Here is a 17,280-nt window from a genome sequence, read left to right as displayed (position 1 = left end):
AGTACAATACTACGAATTATAGATCATACTGACTGTGACTGAACATCGATGGCATGTGTGTGGCGGTCGTGTCTTGTTAACAGGCGCTAGTTTCCATGAGCTTGCAGTCACCAAAAATGGTCTTTGATTCCGTAGAAAATTCAACAACGAGAGAAATGGATGGGACTGGAGCAGGTGGAGAACGGCGAGTCAATATTTGTATGTAGGAGGAGAAATTGATGCTCATAGTAAAGAGAGACAACTATTACTCGCTAGCCTGTCACCAGACTGCTGTAGGGAGAGCAGTTCATTCACTGAAGCAGCTAGTATTCTCATGGTTTGTTCACAAGACACACAACCAACTTTCCTTTGTTTCTGCTTCAGACCCACGGAAGTCATGACTAATGAGCAGTCTCCTGAGTAGTATGACGTGTCTGGGGCCTGAGTTCTTAATTACATTATTCAGTTTATTTTCTACGTACGTAATTATATGCGCATCAGAAGCAATGATTATCGTGTGTTTAAATGTTCGCCACAAGTAAAACACTCATGGAAGAGTGGAGATAAGTTTCATGCATCAAGAACTTAGGCATCTGATGAGATATATTTGCTTCACGTTCCGATCGCTTTAGCCTTTGCGAAAAGAGGGCGATATTCATTAGTAAGGAGGCTTTTATAGTCCCAGGACCTGTCTGGATGCTGTGTAGAAGAGAAGGAGCTTTTTTCCTACTGGGAATCAAACTCCTTAATGTAGTCACTCCAATATTCTTCCAGAATACAAAAGAAAGGAACTAACAGGAGGACAGAACACTGCATAATAAGGTACTTCATATTTTTCTTATGAATTCTTAAAAGGTTTTGAAAAGTTCAGTCTTCTGCGACATAACGACGTGTAGTCCGGTGAAAGTTAACTGACGTTTCGGAGGAACATATCAGATTCGTCTTCATTGTTAAAGAGTAAGAAAGGGAATAAAACAGCATGAAGCAGGAACCTCAGCATCTGTTGGCTTCAAACGGACTGCAGAATGTTACATCCCAGAAGATATAAATCTTCATAACGCCGCTCTGAGAATCTCAGATCCTGCAAAAAGTATCTTCACCAGCTAAAGTACATTCAGTTTTTAAAAGAGGCACGTTCCATGGAGTTAGTTACAGAAATCCAGGAATATATGACTGATATTACCCAAGTGTGAAGGCTGTGAATCACAAGGGAGACAATCCCCTACCCCTATAGACCACATGCCCATGTTTGAACTAACTAATCAGCAGTGCCCAGGACGTTGCGGTCCAACTGCAGTACAACTGTCCCCATTATTCCGTCACCCTGACCAAGTGCGCAAGCGCACCGCTTCTGTTAAGTTGCCGATCTGATGCACGCAGTCCAGTTATCGAGATGATGTTCCTAGAATGTCCGGTCTTAAAACGTCTAAGGATATACAGCTATAATTTCAATCTTTTGTGCTTTAAGCCATATTGGTATATATATAAGTTATTTTACTTACTCATGGAACTGAGACCTTCTGGGGAAGCCGCCAATTCTGCAGCTACTCAAGAATTTCCTAGCATTTTACGGAACCCGAAGGTTCATTATCGTATTCACAAGAGCCCTCCATTGGTCCCTATCCTGAATCAGATCGATCCGATCAATACCATCCAATCGTATCTCCCTAAGATACATTTTAATATTGTCCAGCCACCTATTCCTTGGTCTTCCCAGTGGTCTCCTTCCTTCTGGCTTTCCTACCAATATCAGTTACTTTAACATTCAAAGTTATATAGTACTTTGTTCTTGCACTGGATAGTTCATAGGTCTCCCCGGACATGAGGACCATACTTTAGAATCACTCTACAGATCAGATATATAACTACAAGTGTACTATGATTCTAAATTATTGTCGAGGTTACTAGAGGGACTAATGAATTATCCTATAATATAACTGAATATGTTTAGTAGGATTCTCATGGTAAACAGTGACTGGTTCCTTAAAGGGAATTAACGCGGTAGCGTAGTTGGTTGAGGCTCTATACTACAAGCCGGGAGTTCGCGTGATTGAATCCCGATGAGGTTGATTATTTTCAGTTAACCTAATTCTTTCAACCACACCATGGCTCTGGGGTCGCCTCAGCCTCTAAAAGAATTGAGTACCAGGAATATTCTTAGAATATTCTTGGGGGTTAAGGGCGGTCGGCGTCTAAGGCTAACAACCTAACCGCTATCTGAGCCGATTGTCTAGAAAATATTGGAACCTCAACATCCCACAACCCTATGGACCTCCAACGGCTCGTTACAAGGATGCCTTTACTTAGACACTCTCTCTGTTAACTAGCTAACTAACTAACTAACGTCCATGTTGAGACGCTAATAATCCTTCAACTAATCCATAAATATCACCTTTTACTGAACCCCGAAAGTTTTTTTACTGCGTATAAAATAATTCTCTATTCTGAAATGTGGTCTAGTGGTCAGAGTTCCTGGCTACAGATCCAGAGGTCCGTGTTTGATTCCCGGCGCTACCAATTTTTTCTGAGAAATAGTGGGTCTAGAACGGGGTCACTCAGCCTCGTGACAATAACTGAGGAGCAATTTCAAGGAAATAGCGGCTCCGGTCTAGAAAGCCGAAATTAACGACCGTGGGGATCCGTTGCTCTGACCACGCGACACCCTCTAGCCGCTGAAATTGGTACTAACATCGCCGAGGAGCGGTAGTCGCTCGGTCGGTATAGTTCGCTTGCAGACTAAAACCACGGAGGTTTTTTTTTGTTTTGGAAGGGCGTTTGTTTTTCCACATTCTGTGAAAGAACACAGACAATAGGAATCCTGTGAATGTATCGTTAAATATCTCGTAACCGTTGTAAATTATATATCAGAAAAAACACAGATGTAAACCTATATGCTTGTTAATGTTGTGTATAAATCTGTTGTACGCTGTGAACACATTTGATTTAATCGAAATTTTTTGTTGTTGCGTTACCCGAAACAAGCCATTCGTTTCCAACAATATGCAAACATCTTTCAATTGTCGAAACAACTCATTTTCTTTCTCCCGTCATAGTAACACAAGTCTTATGAGTTTATTCCGTATTCTAGTGTGAATAACGCAGCACAAACAAACGATATCGAATTGCGTTATCGTATTTTCGTCACGTTAGATGTCGTGCCAACTTCCAAACAAAAAAGGAAAGCATTAAGAACGCATTAACACAAGTACGGAGAGGAAATGAAAGTAACACTGGAGCGAGCAATGCACCCTAATTCAGCGTGACTAATGCATGCTCGTTGCTTCCAATAAACTGTAGCTATACTGACGAATTCAGATCAAAAAGCTTTTCAATAATTACACTTTAGCAGAACCTTAGTCACTTAAGAGGAGTACAGAGTGGAAGAAACGGCTTCAATTCCCAGTAAGGGTAGGACCGTGTATGGATTTATATCTTCGTTTCACAAATTTCGTCACAATGTTAAAAGCATACTCTACCACTAATATTACTCAGCCTTGTACGAATCATCGCCGCTTCAGAACTCAATACAGGATCAGGTATTCAATTCGAATACGCCTGCAGTAACTTGATTAGGCTACATGCGCCACTATGATGTCAGAGAAGTTGCCGCATGAATACGGCGAATTATATTATCGGTAGGTAATACGGCATATTCTGAAGCTGTGACGTACGTTATATTTGTAGAAAATATATCCCTTACAACGCTTTAAGAAGAACCATACTATTTTTTTTAATTCGATTAGTGAGGGGTGGGTCCAACTGGGTCCACTCGGCACTGCGGCCACTGATTGGTCTATTTTACCTGCCCCGGGTGATTATGATGATGGAGAAATTGGTTGGGAAACCTGAAAGAGACCACATTCCTCACATCTCTGCTGCACAGACTTGTGTCTCTTTCCTCCCAGTACGAACTCTTTATGCTACAACAACCAATAAACTAAGATTTCATCAAGTCCTTGCCTTTCTTGAGATTGCACAAGCATATTACTTTGTATGCTTAGAAGTGTCGTCCTTATTCGTTAGCCTGGTAAGTTCTCATATATATCTGGTAACTGAGAAATTCTATTTTTATGAATAATTATGCTTAGAATATCTGACGAATAAATGTTACTTTAGGTATTAAATGAATTAGAGGCTACAGGATGTGTAATGGTCCCTCTATACGACTGCGATGGGCTGAACATGCAGCCAGAGTGGGAAAGACAATGAACATATAAAGAATATTGATAGGGAACCTAATGGATAGCAACCACCTGTGAGGCGGCTAGGCAATGTGAATGACAATAATAACATAAATCCTGAGACAGACAACAGGTTATGCAGGTGGGAAATTGATCACACTGGAACAGGGTGGGTCAGAGAAAATTTACTAGCTTAGAGGCCTCGTAGGCAGTGCGTTTTTGTCTTAAGGCGCGTCCACATTACTCGTGCTCGTGTGACTCGTTATGCTCGCGAGTAATGTGGACGATATGACAAGTCACGAGACAAGCAAATTATAAATTTTTAATTTAAAAACTATAGCCAATAAATTAAAATACGACTACAGCCTATACACACTACGAGTAAATATACGGATCCTCACGCGCCGGAGCCTGGCGAGCAACTCAAGTAATGTGGACGAAGATGTACGGGCACAAGTAAAAGCCAGACGAGTCTCCCGACGAGCACGAGTAATGTGGATGCGCCTTTACTGGTAAAAGTTGGTTGGAGAGACAAGTTTAAAGTGGCTTCAGCAGACACTCCTACGAGCATAGGAAATCGGAATTTTGATATCACCATTGGGGGGAGGGGTGAATCAAATTGAAAAATTAATTTAACACTGTGGTGTCTATATTAGGGCAAAATTGTGGGTGGCTTCATGTGAAACATTCAGTGCAAAGTGGAATTTGGTTATAAACTCAAAATTTGTTCTAGGACCAAGGAAACTCACGGAAATCCTTGATAGATTTAGCCGGTCCCGGGACAAACCGGAAGCAAATTGAATTCTAGTTCACAGTCCGGCGTTGTACTCGTACATGAAACCTAACACTAATTAGCATCTGTATTGTTGCCGGGAAAGCGCAGTCGGCATAGTGACTAGCTACGGGTTGGACGGCCGTGGGATTGGAGTTCGATTCACAGTAAAAGAAAATTGTCCTCCTTTCCAAATTCTGGGGTCCACCCAGTCTACTGGCCAATGGATACCTGGGGATCTTTCTACGGGAGTAAAGCTACCGGGACGTGAAACTGACCACTCACCTCAAACTAGTGCAGAGGTCAAGAATACCTGAATCAATGCATCAACTTCCCCATACGCCTTCGTATCATTAGTGCTTAATTAGTTAAACACAGGGAAATTTTGCCTTTTTTGACTGTTTCTCTGAAAGCTGAACTGGATCTAAATGAAAGTAAATATTTAGTTCCTACCTCACAGGAAACAAACTACGTTTTCATTCAAATATCAACCGGTTAATGTAGCTGAGAGGAACAATAAATTCACAGAATCATGAGTATCACATAGACACACTCTTACTTATTCGTGGAGCTGAGCCCTTCTTGAGGAGCCGCCAATTCTGCAGCTACTCAAGAATTTCCCAGCATTTTATGGAACCCGAAGGTTCATTACCGTGTTCACAAGAGCCCTCCACTGGTCCCTATCCTGAGCCAGATCTATCCAATTCATACCATCATATCCTATCTCTCTAAGATCCATTCTAATATTGTCCACCCACCTACGCCTTGGTCTTATTTGTGGTCTCTTTCCTTCTGGCTTTCTCACCAATATCCTATATGCATTCCTCTTCTCCCCCATTCGTGCCACATGCCCTGCCCACCTCATCCTCTTTGCTTCACCATTCTAATTATACTTTAGAAGAGTACAAGTTATGAAGCTCCTCATTAAGCAGTTTTCTCCAACCTCCTGTCATTTTATCTCCCTTCGGTCCAAAGATTCTCCTCAACACCCTAAACACACTCTTGCGTTATAGAATACTGTTAGCACGATGCTTTAAACATTTAACACGAGATGTCGTTGAAGCATTCATTTGCACACTCCAGCTACAAATATGGCTGTGTTACTACACTACATAATGCATCACCTTGCTTACAAAAATCTTTAAATAAATATTCCGAACTTTACAAATATCTCCTATACTCTAAGAGTTTCGCTTTGTTATAAACTCACTAAAATAAATCATATATTTTATGGATATGCAGACACTCGAGCTTCGTTTTTCGGAGTTCGTAGCAAAGAAAGAACTTTTGCCTAATGTCTTGAGAAGGTAATTAAGATAATTGCTCGTAAATTTCAAGAGAGAGACAGCTTCAGGCTTTATATCGTGTGACAGAACATTAAATCACCCACTAAATGTTGAAAATAAAGAAAATGAGGAGACAGGAGAGGAAGGAGATAAAAGGAAAGGAAATGCGGTTGTGTAAAAAATTAAAAGGGAAAGAAATATAGAATAATATATGAAGGAAAACATCGATAGAAGATTCTTGTAAAACAATTCCAGTGAACAGAGATAAGGTCAAGTTTATGGATAAGTCTGTGATACAAACAGAACTGGGAATAATATTAAAGTACAATAACGGTCTTGAAATTCCTTGATTAGCTGCGTTACTATTAGTTTTTTTTAGTAGGACTATCGTTATTAGAGATATTTTCTAAAACAATGTCCTCACCACTTTCACTGATACTTCCTCCGTTAATTACAATCAACCGCAAGAAAGACATTGAATTCAATTAATGCGTATATGTACGCTGAATTTACGCAGTTCGAGATCCATAAGTTTTACTTAGCTTCAATCGGGATACGTGTTAGCGTAGTTGGTTGAGGCACTATGCTACAAGTCGGAAGAGTCGCGGGTTCCAGTCCCAATGAGATGGATTCTTTTTTAATTTACCTAATACTTCCAGCCTCACTATGGCCCTTGGCGTCGACTCAGCCTCTAACAGAAATGAGTACCACGAATCTTCCTGTGGGGTAAAGGGCGGCCGGCACGTAAGACTGACAACCTCACCGCCATCTGTGAGCTGATTGTCTAGAAAATGTAGGAGCCTCGACGCCTCACAAACCAATGGGCCTTCACGGCCGGTTACAGGGATAGCTTTGCCTTTTTTTTACCTTAGTTTCAATCAATGAACGTGTTTATAATTTCGAGCTTAGAAATTCTCTAGAGAAACAAACTTGGAGTTTGCTGTAATCTGGGACATGTCATCTCGCAATCTGGTAGTAGGTGAGAAAAGTTCCTCCGTATCTCTGGTGACTTTCTACCAGTACTCACATCTCAGAAGATGGTAATCTTCATATTCAGCGCACTACGAATCTCGGAAATCATATAGCATCAAACTTGTTAAATTCTGCATAAATTCTCTCCGACATCTCATTTCACTTACAGAGACGCACATAGATGGCAGGAGAGACATTCTTCAGTTACAATCCAGAAAATGACGGTACGTCAGTTTGGTTAAATATTACAACTGAAACTTCTGAAACTTATAAAACGCACCTCGCACCAACTACCGTGGCCTGCGTACTTAACTGAATGTGCTACCATCTGGCGTTTGACTTCTGAACTTCAGTAATGATGATGTTTCTCCTAACTTTGGACATTGAGCTCTGATAGAGACGCATTACACAGAACTAGAGCTCCTTATTCTTTCTGCTGTCTTTGCCAGTGTTTCGATCCACTGAACACAAGAGCGACGGAATACGGAAGGACCGCTGCTCAAGCGATGCCAGAAGTATCCGCGCTTTCTTTATCAATAGTAAATAATTTATATAGTTGTAGCCAATGTGAAAATACAGAAAGGACGTTTTATGTCGCCTCTGCGGTGGATCCGTAAAATGTATAGAGGAATATAAGATTGGCGGTGCACGCGGTAGCGTAGTTGGTTGAGGCACTATGCTACTAGCCGGAATGTCGCAGGTTCGAATCCAGATTAGGTGGATTTTTTCAATTTACCCAATCCTTCCAGCCGCACTATGGTCCTGGGTTCGACTCAGCCTCTAACAGAAATGAGTACCACGAATGTTCTTGGGGGCAAAGGGCGGCCGGAGCTTAAGGCTGACAATCTTACCGACATCTATGAGCCGAATGTCTAGAAAATGTGGGAGCCTCAATATGTTACAACCCTATGGGCCTTCACGGCCTGGTACACGCCTACCTTTACTTACTTACGTGTACTTTATACAAGAATGATTGTGTTTCGAGCGATTTATTTCGTGCCAGTATCTCGGATTTTGTAGCAGTCAGTGCTAGGATGTAGAAGCAAGAAGTTGTGACTTTAAGGAGGTAATATCGTGATATTAGTCTGATGAGGCTCGGAAAAACCAGGAAAAAATTTTCAGTCATTATATCCGATGTCGCAACCGAACGACCAGGACTTCTCCCAAGTACAACTGTAGTGCTCTGCCGCTACACCATCCCGCTCTAACGGGAAAGGACATAGCGTATGATCTGCTTTAAGATAATAATTGTAACTAGGTCATTGCAATTCATGGTGCTCCTGTAGCGAGCTCGGAAAGCGGAGTTACAAAAATGCGTCTATTCGCTTCGCTCTCTCTATTGTCCTATATGAGCCTTATGTATCAGCGAGCAAAATCTCGAGAAAATGCTAAATAGATTCTTATGAAATTTGGTGCTGAGGGCTTTTACTGAAATCTGTTGACATATTATAATGCTGGTTAAATTTCCATCTTCGTCTTCAAAGGTTAGGTCATGTTTTGGTTGTTCCGTCCTGTCTAAGAATATACTGGTTCCTCCATCTTAGTGCGGACGCCGTATGTTTCAACGTCTTTTCGGGTTATGCATTAAAATTTTCTTCCGAAAAGAGTTACACTCAGATTCCTTGAAAGAATGTTGGTTAAAATCGGACAGACGTAACTGGCACATTGCTTGAAGACCTACATGCATCTCTGGGCTCATCTCGAACGTAATTTTCACAAAATTTGTCGACAATTGAGAAAAAATTAAACACCGCTTTTGTTTAATAGACTTTCTCTTAAATTTTACGAATTTCTACTTCTAGATAACTAAACAAAGGAGAGTGAGTTCCCTATAATCATTGCGTTATTAGTACTTACATAAAAAAGATAAAGTTTTCCTTGTAATAGGCCATGAAGGCCTATAAGGTCATGAAACGTCGAGGTTTCACATCTTCTAGAAAATCGGCTCGCAAATGACGATAAGCTTATCAGCCTTACGCGCCCGCCGCCCTTTACTTACACAAGGAGCTGAGCCTTTCTGGAGGAGCCGCCAATTCTGCAGCTACTCCCAGCATTTTATGGAACCCGAAGGTTCATTACCGTGTTCACAAGAGCCCTCCACTGGTCCCTGAACCAGATCAATCCAATCAATACCATCCCATCCTACCTTTCTAAGATCCATTCTAATATTGTCCGCCTACCTAAATCTTAACCGCCCTTTACTCTCCACAGAAAATCCTGGCACTCATTTCTGTTAAAGTCTGAGTCGACCCCAAGAACATACGTAGTAGGGCTTGAAAGACTAGGTCAACTGAAAAATCCAATGAACTCATCGGGAATCGAAACTGCAACCTTCCTGCTTCTAACACAGTCCCTCGACGAACTGGAATAAAAGTTTATCACGTTACTGTACAGCTAAGCTCACATTTACCCAAGCATTTTGCAAATGTTATTTCATAAGATATTCTTTATAAATATTGAAATTCACTTATCACTACACAGTACCCGAAGTATTTAAATTGTGGTTAATGTCCTCTGAATTGGCCTTTGGTCAAATCCAAACTCTACGTTGTAATATAAACTGATTGCCGTGAGTCGCCTGTCAGGCTTTTATTCAGAATCTCGAATTTTCACAATGGATAATCGGTTCTCGGCCTTCCATTTTCGGCCTCTGCTCCAAATGAGTCTCATTAATTTGGCTTCAGAGGCAAAATTCCTAATCCTCTTATAAACGTCCCTCTGTCTCTCTGGGCTGTAACAGGCGACTGCTTGAGCTCCCGGCGTCATCACACAAGGCTGCAGAAATTAAGGCAACGACCACCCTCAGTACAAGTTTTGTTCCAGTAGCTAATGACTTCGTAATTTGTAAAGGTAAAGAAAGGTAAAGGTGCCGGTCACGGTAGCAGAGCGGTCTAAGGCATGCACTGTCTTCGCTCGCTCTGAAGCCGGGTTTGTGGTTTCGGATCTGTTTCCTGTGAGGTACGGACTGAATTCTTATATATTATTCTTATACACTGCCGGTCACGGTAGCCGAGCGGTCTAAGGCATCCACTGTCTTCGTCCGCTTGGAAACCGGGATCATGGGTTCGAATCCCACTCAGGGCATGGATGTTTAGTTTGTGTATGTACGTTTTTCTGTGTTTGTGTACAGGTAGAGGCCTTTCGACGAGCTGATCACCCGCCCAAGGAGTCCTACCGAATGTCTAAGATCTAGAAAAACCGAAGTAAACGGAGAAGTTCATGGAGGTAGGCCTAGGCCCACTGGGGCTGTAGTGCCAAGGGAAAAAAAGGTAAAGGCAGAGTTGTCCCTATGCCTAACTAATTAAACACTATGACATCAAGACGTATGGGGGAGTGGATGCATCGATCCAATTATTGTTGACCACGGCGCTAGTTCGAGGTGAGTGGTTAGCTTCACGCCCCGACCGCTTAACACCCAGAGAAAGAATTAACTGTGACCAGTGGAAGGGTGGCTGAATGGGTCCTAGAGCAGGTGTAAAAATTATTAGAAGTTATCTGTTTTCTGCGACATAACGCTGTGTAGTCTGTTGAAAGTTGACACATCTTTTTTGAGGAATACAATGCCTCCATTTTCAGTGCCAAAAATAAAAAGCAAGAAACTATAAGGAAACAGAATACAGTGATATTCAACGGACTTAATTCATTCATTCATCATTGACATTAATGGATCTTGGCCTGTTCATCAGTTTCGTAAACATTTTAGACAGACGGTAGGATTCCTTGGACGAGGGATCAGCATGGCTGCTACCTACACATAGGACAAGACAAGCACAGAATAAACGCACACACAGACATCCATGCCGCGAGTGGGATAAGAACTCACGATTCCAGCGGTCGAGCGAACGAAAACAGTTCATGTCTCAGACGGAGCGTTCAACTGGCTATGTGGCTCTATATTTCAGAATATATGAGACTCTCAAATCCAACGAACTGTGTTAGTTTCATGATATCAAGGAAGGTACCTCCCCGTAGCAGGCGCAAGAAACTTAAATAGTGCATGCAGAATTTTCTTTGGGAAATCTCAAAGAAAGAGTCACATAAGATATCTTAGTTTATGAGGAAAGAAAATATTAAAATTGATCTTAAAGAAGCTGAATAATAGGGTGTGGTCTGGACAATGAGGCCCCTGACCAGAGCTGCGCCCCTGTGATACTAAAAACCCAAGTTTTCGGTTGCAAAAATGAGCAAAATACTTTAAAAATTTGAACTGTTTTCTTCTGTGTTCTAGGAATTGGTTAACTGATTCATTTTATTCTTGCCATAAATTTGATTGGAGTATTTGTATTAGTCAATGAAAATAAATACACAACACAGGGATGACAGATCAATATGGGGCAACGTTGGTATAAAATTTTGCAGGGGAGGAACGAAGAAAATCAGGGAGAAATCTGTTCCAATGGCATTATATTAACCAACATTTTTACATGAAATCATTCGGGGTGAAACCCAGGCCTTGTCGAAGAGAAGTCAGGTCTATCCGACTAATCTATGGCACATAACAATGATTTTATACATTTAATATTTAGCTTTCGGATTCAACTTTATTTATATATGTACATGGAGAATGTCAGCCTGGCATTGGCTGCAAGTAAATTCTCATTAGCTCTCAAATTCTATACTGAAATATAAACCACTGTATCCCCCTGCCGTACAATGTTTACAGGAGGCGTGTTTAGGAGAGCGCTCGTCACGCCATTTCCTAGCTATCTTTAGAATTTTGTTTGAAATTAGTTCGTGGTAACAAATGTTATTAATGTCAGATGAGCGCGCCGGACCAAATTGGGCCATTATGTCCAGAGTAACGGCTTCCCCGGCGCAGTGTTAATGAACAAATTTATATGCCATAACAATGATTACGATATTAATAGACGAAACACATCTCAATACCGTATGCTGTGTAAGGAACTGAATTATGTATTTAAGATCCAAGATAACACAGTAAATGGATTCCTATGTCTCATAACCAGAGTAAGATTTGTTATGATACAGCGGTTGGATTAGGGTACAATGGTAGTTTGGGAGAGGAAGGAGCTGTAAGCTAACGATTTTGAGAGCTAAAACTGTTTGAGACACGTTCATAAATTAAGGGTTAAGCGGGAGCCACAGTCAACTGTCACAAAAGGTTTTGTATTTTGAAAATTAGTGGCTACGTTGTTATTTCAGTAATTACCTTCTTATTTTGTATTCTAACTCTTAGGCTGCGGGCACTTTGTATACAGAGATTCTAATCTTCAATATAAATTTTAATTTGCCTCAAGTTTATTATTAATCTCAATTTAAAAAAATAAGTCTTGGGAACCTCTATCTTATTGTTCTCGATGACTTTCATTTCATTTTCCTTCTTTTATACAAATTTCCTCATCCTATACAAAAAAAACTCCGTGGCCCGTAGTCCGCAAGCGAACTATACCGACCGAGCGGCCGCCGCTTGGCGGCGAATTTAGAGCCAACTTTTGCGGATAGAGGGTGTCACTTGGTCAGTGTAACGAATCCCCACGGCCGTCAATCTCGGTTTTCTAGACCGGAGCCGCTATTTCCTTGAAATAGCTCTTCAATTATCCTCACGAGGCTGAGTTTCCTCACCCCATTCTTATTCTTATTTCTTCACTTTGTCAAAATAATAAGCTAACATTGATAATTAGGCTGTTACACACAACTCTGCGCTCGGACTATGGAAGAGCTACAATTGTAGGCAAATAATTTCTGAGGACTTGTTGAATTTGAAGTCCTCAGAGCGAAAGACTATGAAGAGTACGACCTTCTGCGATGTAGTGTCATGTATTTCAGAAAGGAACAACGTTTTTATTTCCTACTCGCCATAATCTTCGACCCTGAAAATGGAGGCGACTTATTCCTCAGACACATCGAACTTCGAAGACCGAACCATTCACTTAACTTTCAGTGAAATTCTGACCAATATCATGAAGTGCTTTATTTCGTTTTTACTCTAAACTCACCACGAAACCGGATACATGTCCCACAGTTTAGTTTCGACACTATACAGACATCCACTGCGGAACCGTTAGAGGGTCGTACCACGGAATAAGATATGCCATGAAATTTGCTAGGTTTACACTATATTCTGCGGGATTTCTTTTCCAGTGACCATTTCACTTTGTCTCTCCAATAATAAATGTCATTGTGACTGATTACGATTTCAGTAAAACTTCTCTCCTGAATGGCTCCAGCTTCCTGCGGGTTACTGGAATTGGGCTCATTTTCTAGCAGACCGGACGTATAATTAATCTCCCTTAGCGATACGTCAGAATATAAGCAGATAATTTTGGCGTCTTGCCTGGCGTTCTAATCGAAGTGGCGACAGATGGAAATGCAAAGGAAACTCATTTCAATAACAGTTGGCAGAGATCGTTATACACACATACACACACACACTCACTACAAAAATATCTGGAACTATTCGAATAATGTTTTCCCAAGAGAGAAACTACAGGGTGATTCTCATGCTAGGAAACTGAAACATTCCTCAGCATCTTTTCAATTTTTGTACGGTTCCCTATGAAAATTGACATGTACTTACCGTGTATATTAAAAAATAAGGACTTCCTAAAATATATGCTGAAATAGCCCCCTCAATCATCCAATTACTTTTGTATGCGAGTCTGCAAATTGGAGAAGACATCTAGTAATATGACATCGGTAATGGCAGAAACCTCCCGCCGTATAGCCTCTTTGAGGGCATTAAATTATTTCTGTATAAATGACCCTCCAGTAAACCCAACAATAAAAAATTAGGAGGTGTCAGGTCTTGTAATCTTTGGCGGATACAGATTTTTCGAAATTAATCGATCATCGAAAAACTTTCAATTTTCTCCATGCTTCCATTAGATGTGTGGCACTTTGCGTCATCTTGTTGAAAGGAAGCTTCGGTAGACTTAAGCTTCGTCCATGACAATTTTTATAAGGAACCATATAAAATGAAGAAGTTATTGAGGAATATTTGGGTTTCATAGCGAGAGGATTTTCCACACTTCAGACCTTCTTTCAGTACATTATGACAAACCAACGATATTTGTGTTTCATGGAAATAAGTTCTATTCCAGAAGATTAGTAAGAACTACTGTTAGATTTCTTACCTTAAGAAGCCTGTGCATAATTGTCCTCCGAGACCTGAAAAGCAGAAATATTAACATTAGTTCTTAGCTAGAAATCTGAGGTTCCAACTTGCGAGGAAAATGATCACTGTATTCTGGAATGTTCCGCATTATAATCTGATATTTATCACCTATTCGGAAAATACGCACTACCTCCATCTTCACTGTAGAAGCGGGGTGACAGTAACTTCCAGGTTTTTGACAGAACTGACTGATACCCTCTCCTTCCCTCGATACAGAAACAAGGTATTCTTCTGAAATGCAAGTGAACTTTACGGGAGTACTCTTTGAGCAACACCCCACCAGATGATGCAGTCGAAATCCGGGCTTACACGCAACGTGTTCTCGAAAACGTGTCGTAAATTCGTAACAGAAGCCCATTATCACAGGTGTGTTCGTTCCTAGAACTCGAAACTCGGACCCAATTTTTCAATATTTTAACCAAACCTAACCTGTAACTCTAGGGTTAATCATATGTAAAGGGGATGTGCGTGACTTATAAAGACGGATTCTGGATTGGATAATTGGATTCATTGGCATCTTATTCACACAACTCGAGACTACATGCAATACAGCGCTATTGCTGATGTACACAATTTTCAGTTCACCGTTACAACTAGTCGTATCCTGGCAACGGATTTATAAGTCTCACTGTAACTTCAAATCTACATGGAGTGTTCTTGTCGCAGTCTAATTCCTGTCTTGCTATATTTTCTCAGTCACTTTCGATTGTCATCTCCAAAACTCGACCCAGTTCTCGACAGCACCCAATTCAAGTGTCCAAGTCCAAGTCCAAGTCCAAGACACATTGCGACTGACGGTCAGTTAGTAAATCTCGGTGTCGAGCCCCATCTGGGGCTCATGACCAGATATTTATTACTATTTGGCAATTACGGTCTCGTTCTTATGGGGCTCCCTCTCTGACGAGAGGACGGCTCTGCCTTTTGTATAAGGTGCCGGCCCTTGCCAGTGCAGTCTTTCTGAGGTCTGAGTCCCTTGGGAGACGCGACCATATTTTACTGTCTCAGGTTTGAAACTTCCCTTTTCGTCGCCTCCTGCGACTCGTAGGGTCACGGTGGAGGTATTCGACCCCAACGATTCTATTTGTCCCTTCATAAACACTCGGCGAGGACCAAGTAGAAAACACAGGATCCCTGTTGCTAAAAAGAATTGTTTACTGATCATTGCTTAGCAATGAACATCCAAATTTTGCTCGTATGCTTTCACGAAAATATGTTCACCGAGTCGTTGCCTAGTAACGGGTAAATATGTCACAATGTTATAGAATTGATGAAGGAAAATGAATTATCGTAGTATTCAACAGTTCAACAGTTAAAAATATTAAATATAAGTAAATTTACTAACATTTAATCATGGATTTTTTATGGTTATGATTCGAGTTATGACAATATTTATAACTTTCATAAACGATTAAATTAATATTTAATCAAAATGCGACATCTCGAGCCTCTCGTCGAATTCCAACATGCGAGCTCTGAACATGGGAGATTTTTGTTGTAGGCTGAACTTGGGAGATGATGCCGAAAGAGCAATCGTTGGGGGTTCTTAGTTTTTATGAATAAGCTGCCCAAGTTTCTAAATTCGAGTTTAGAGCTGTAAATCCGAAAATTCGGATGGTAAGTCTAACGTGTGTTATTTCCGTTATATTCGAAACTTCCCCAGTAGGAAAGCGGTATGTAAGGGTACGCCTGTTCTCTTAACGACATGTACATGTTGCTAACTTCAGTCAATTCCAAAATTAATATTCAGAATGCTCCGGCATCGATTCTCTGTCTGTGTCTCTTTCTGCAACCTACAGCGAAACATTCCATATTAATCCCCAACTCCTTTATATGTAACAAGGCACTATAAACAGTACGACTAATTTTATATCCCAAAATTGCTAGAAAGTTCTTTATATGTTCTTTGTCTGAAAGCGTAATGTCTCTCGAGACATTCCTTAAACTGAACCTGAGGGTATATTTTCGATCCCAGTTACCATGGAAACCAGGCAATTACTGAAATGGTAGAGGATAATAAATACTTAAATCGTGTATCTCTTTCAAATAAAATAAACAGATAAAGAAATACGTGGATCTGAGATAAATGAGCAATTGATATGAGTAAGATAACCTCATTTCTTCTCTGTTTCTTGTCTCTGTCCTGGCAAAGGTTCTTGAAGCCGTTACATAAGAAGAAGATACAAAATTGGTGATTCTTAACAGGATATACAATGAGATACATAAGGGGCACGTGAGGTATATTTCATAATATCAAACACAGATCGGAGGGACCAAGAGGAATCTCTTGACAATTTTCTTGTGTACATGTATATTTGTTCGTGGAATTAAATAATGTTTACAATTAAGAAGTCTCTATGTATAGTACCTTTAGTTTACTTCTGTGGTTTATTTTAAAATGCTTTCAGGATCTACATCGAGCCATTGCTCACTCAATCTTGGAGCTGAGCCCTTCTTGAGAATCAGCCAATTCTGCAGCTACTCAAGAATTTCCCAGCATTTTATTGAACCCGAAGGTTCATTACCGTGTTCACAAGAGCCCTCCACTGGTCCCTATCCTGAGCCAGATCAATGCAATTCATCCCATCCTATCTCTCTAAGATCCATTTTAATATTGTCCACCCACGTACGCCTTGTCTTACCACTGGTCTCTTTCCTTCTGGCTTTCCCACCAATATCTTATATGCATTCCTGTCCTCCCCCATTCGTGTTACATGCCCTGCCCACCTCATCCTTGACGTGATCATTCTAATTATACTTGGAGAAGAGTACAACTTATGAAGCTCCTCATTATGCAGTTTTCTCCAACTTCCCATCACTTCATCTCTCTTCGGTCCAAATATTCCCCTCAGCACTCTGTTCTCAAACACCCTCAGTCTATATTCCTCCCTTAATGTCAGAGACCAAGTTCCACACCCATACAGAGAAGACCGTATACAACGTCGAATCTTAACGATA

At 40.8% G+C, this 17,280-nt stretch overlaps 1 long non-coding RNA gene across 1 annotated transcript in view; it reads right to left on the bottom strand.

The window, feature by feature from the left end:
- LOC111871572 overlaps positions 1-17,280 on the bottom strand; it is a 374,128-nt gene that overhangs the window by 191,248 nt on the left and 165,600 nt on the right. Inside the window, exon 2 of the long non-coding RNA XR_002844055.2 lies at positions 14,285-14,318. This is a non-coding gene — a long non-coding RNA (uncharacterized LOC111871572). The remainder of the gene's footprint in view (positions 1-14,284; positions 14,319-17,280) is intronic.

This window comes from Cryptotermes secundus, unplaced genomic scaffold (genome assembly GCF_002891405.2).
Source record: "Cryptotermes secundus unplaced genomic scaffold, Csec_1.0 scaffold1720, whole genome shotgun sequence".
In the NCBI taxonomy this organism is placed as follows: Eukaryota; Metazoa; Arthropoda; class Insecta; order Blattodea; family Kalotermitidae; genus Cryptotermes; species Cryptotermes secundus.
This window is presented reverse-complemented; position numbering and strand designations above follow the sequence as displayed.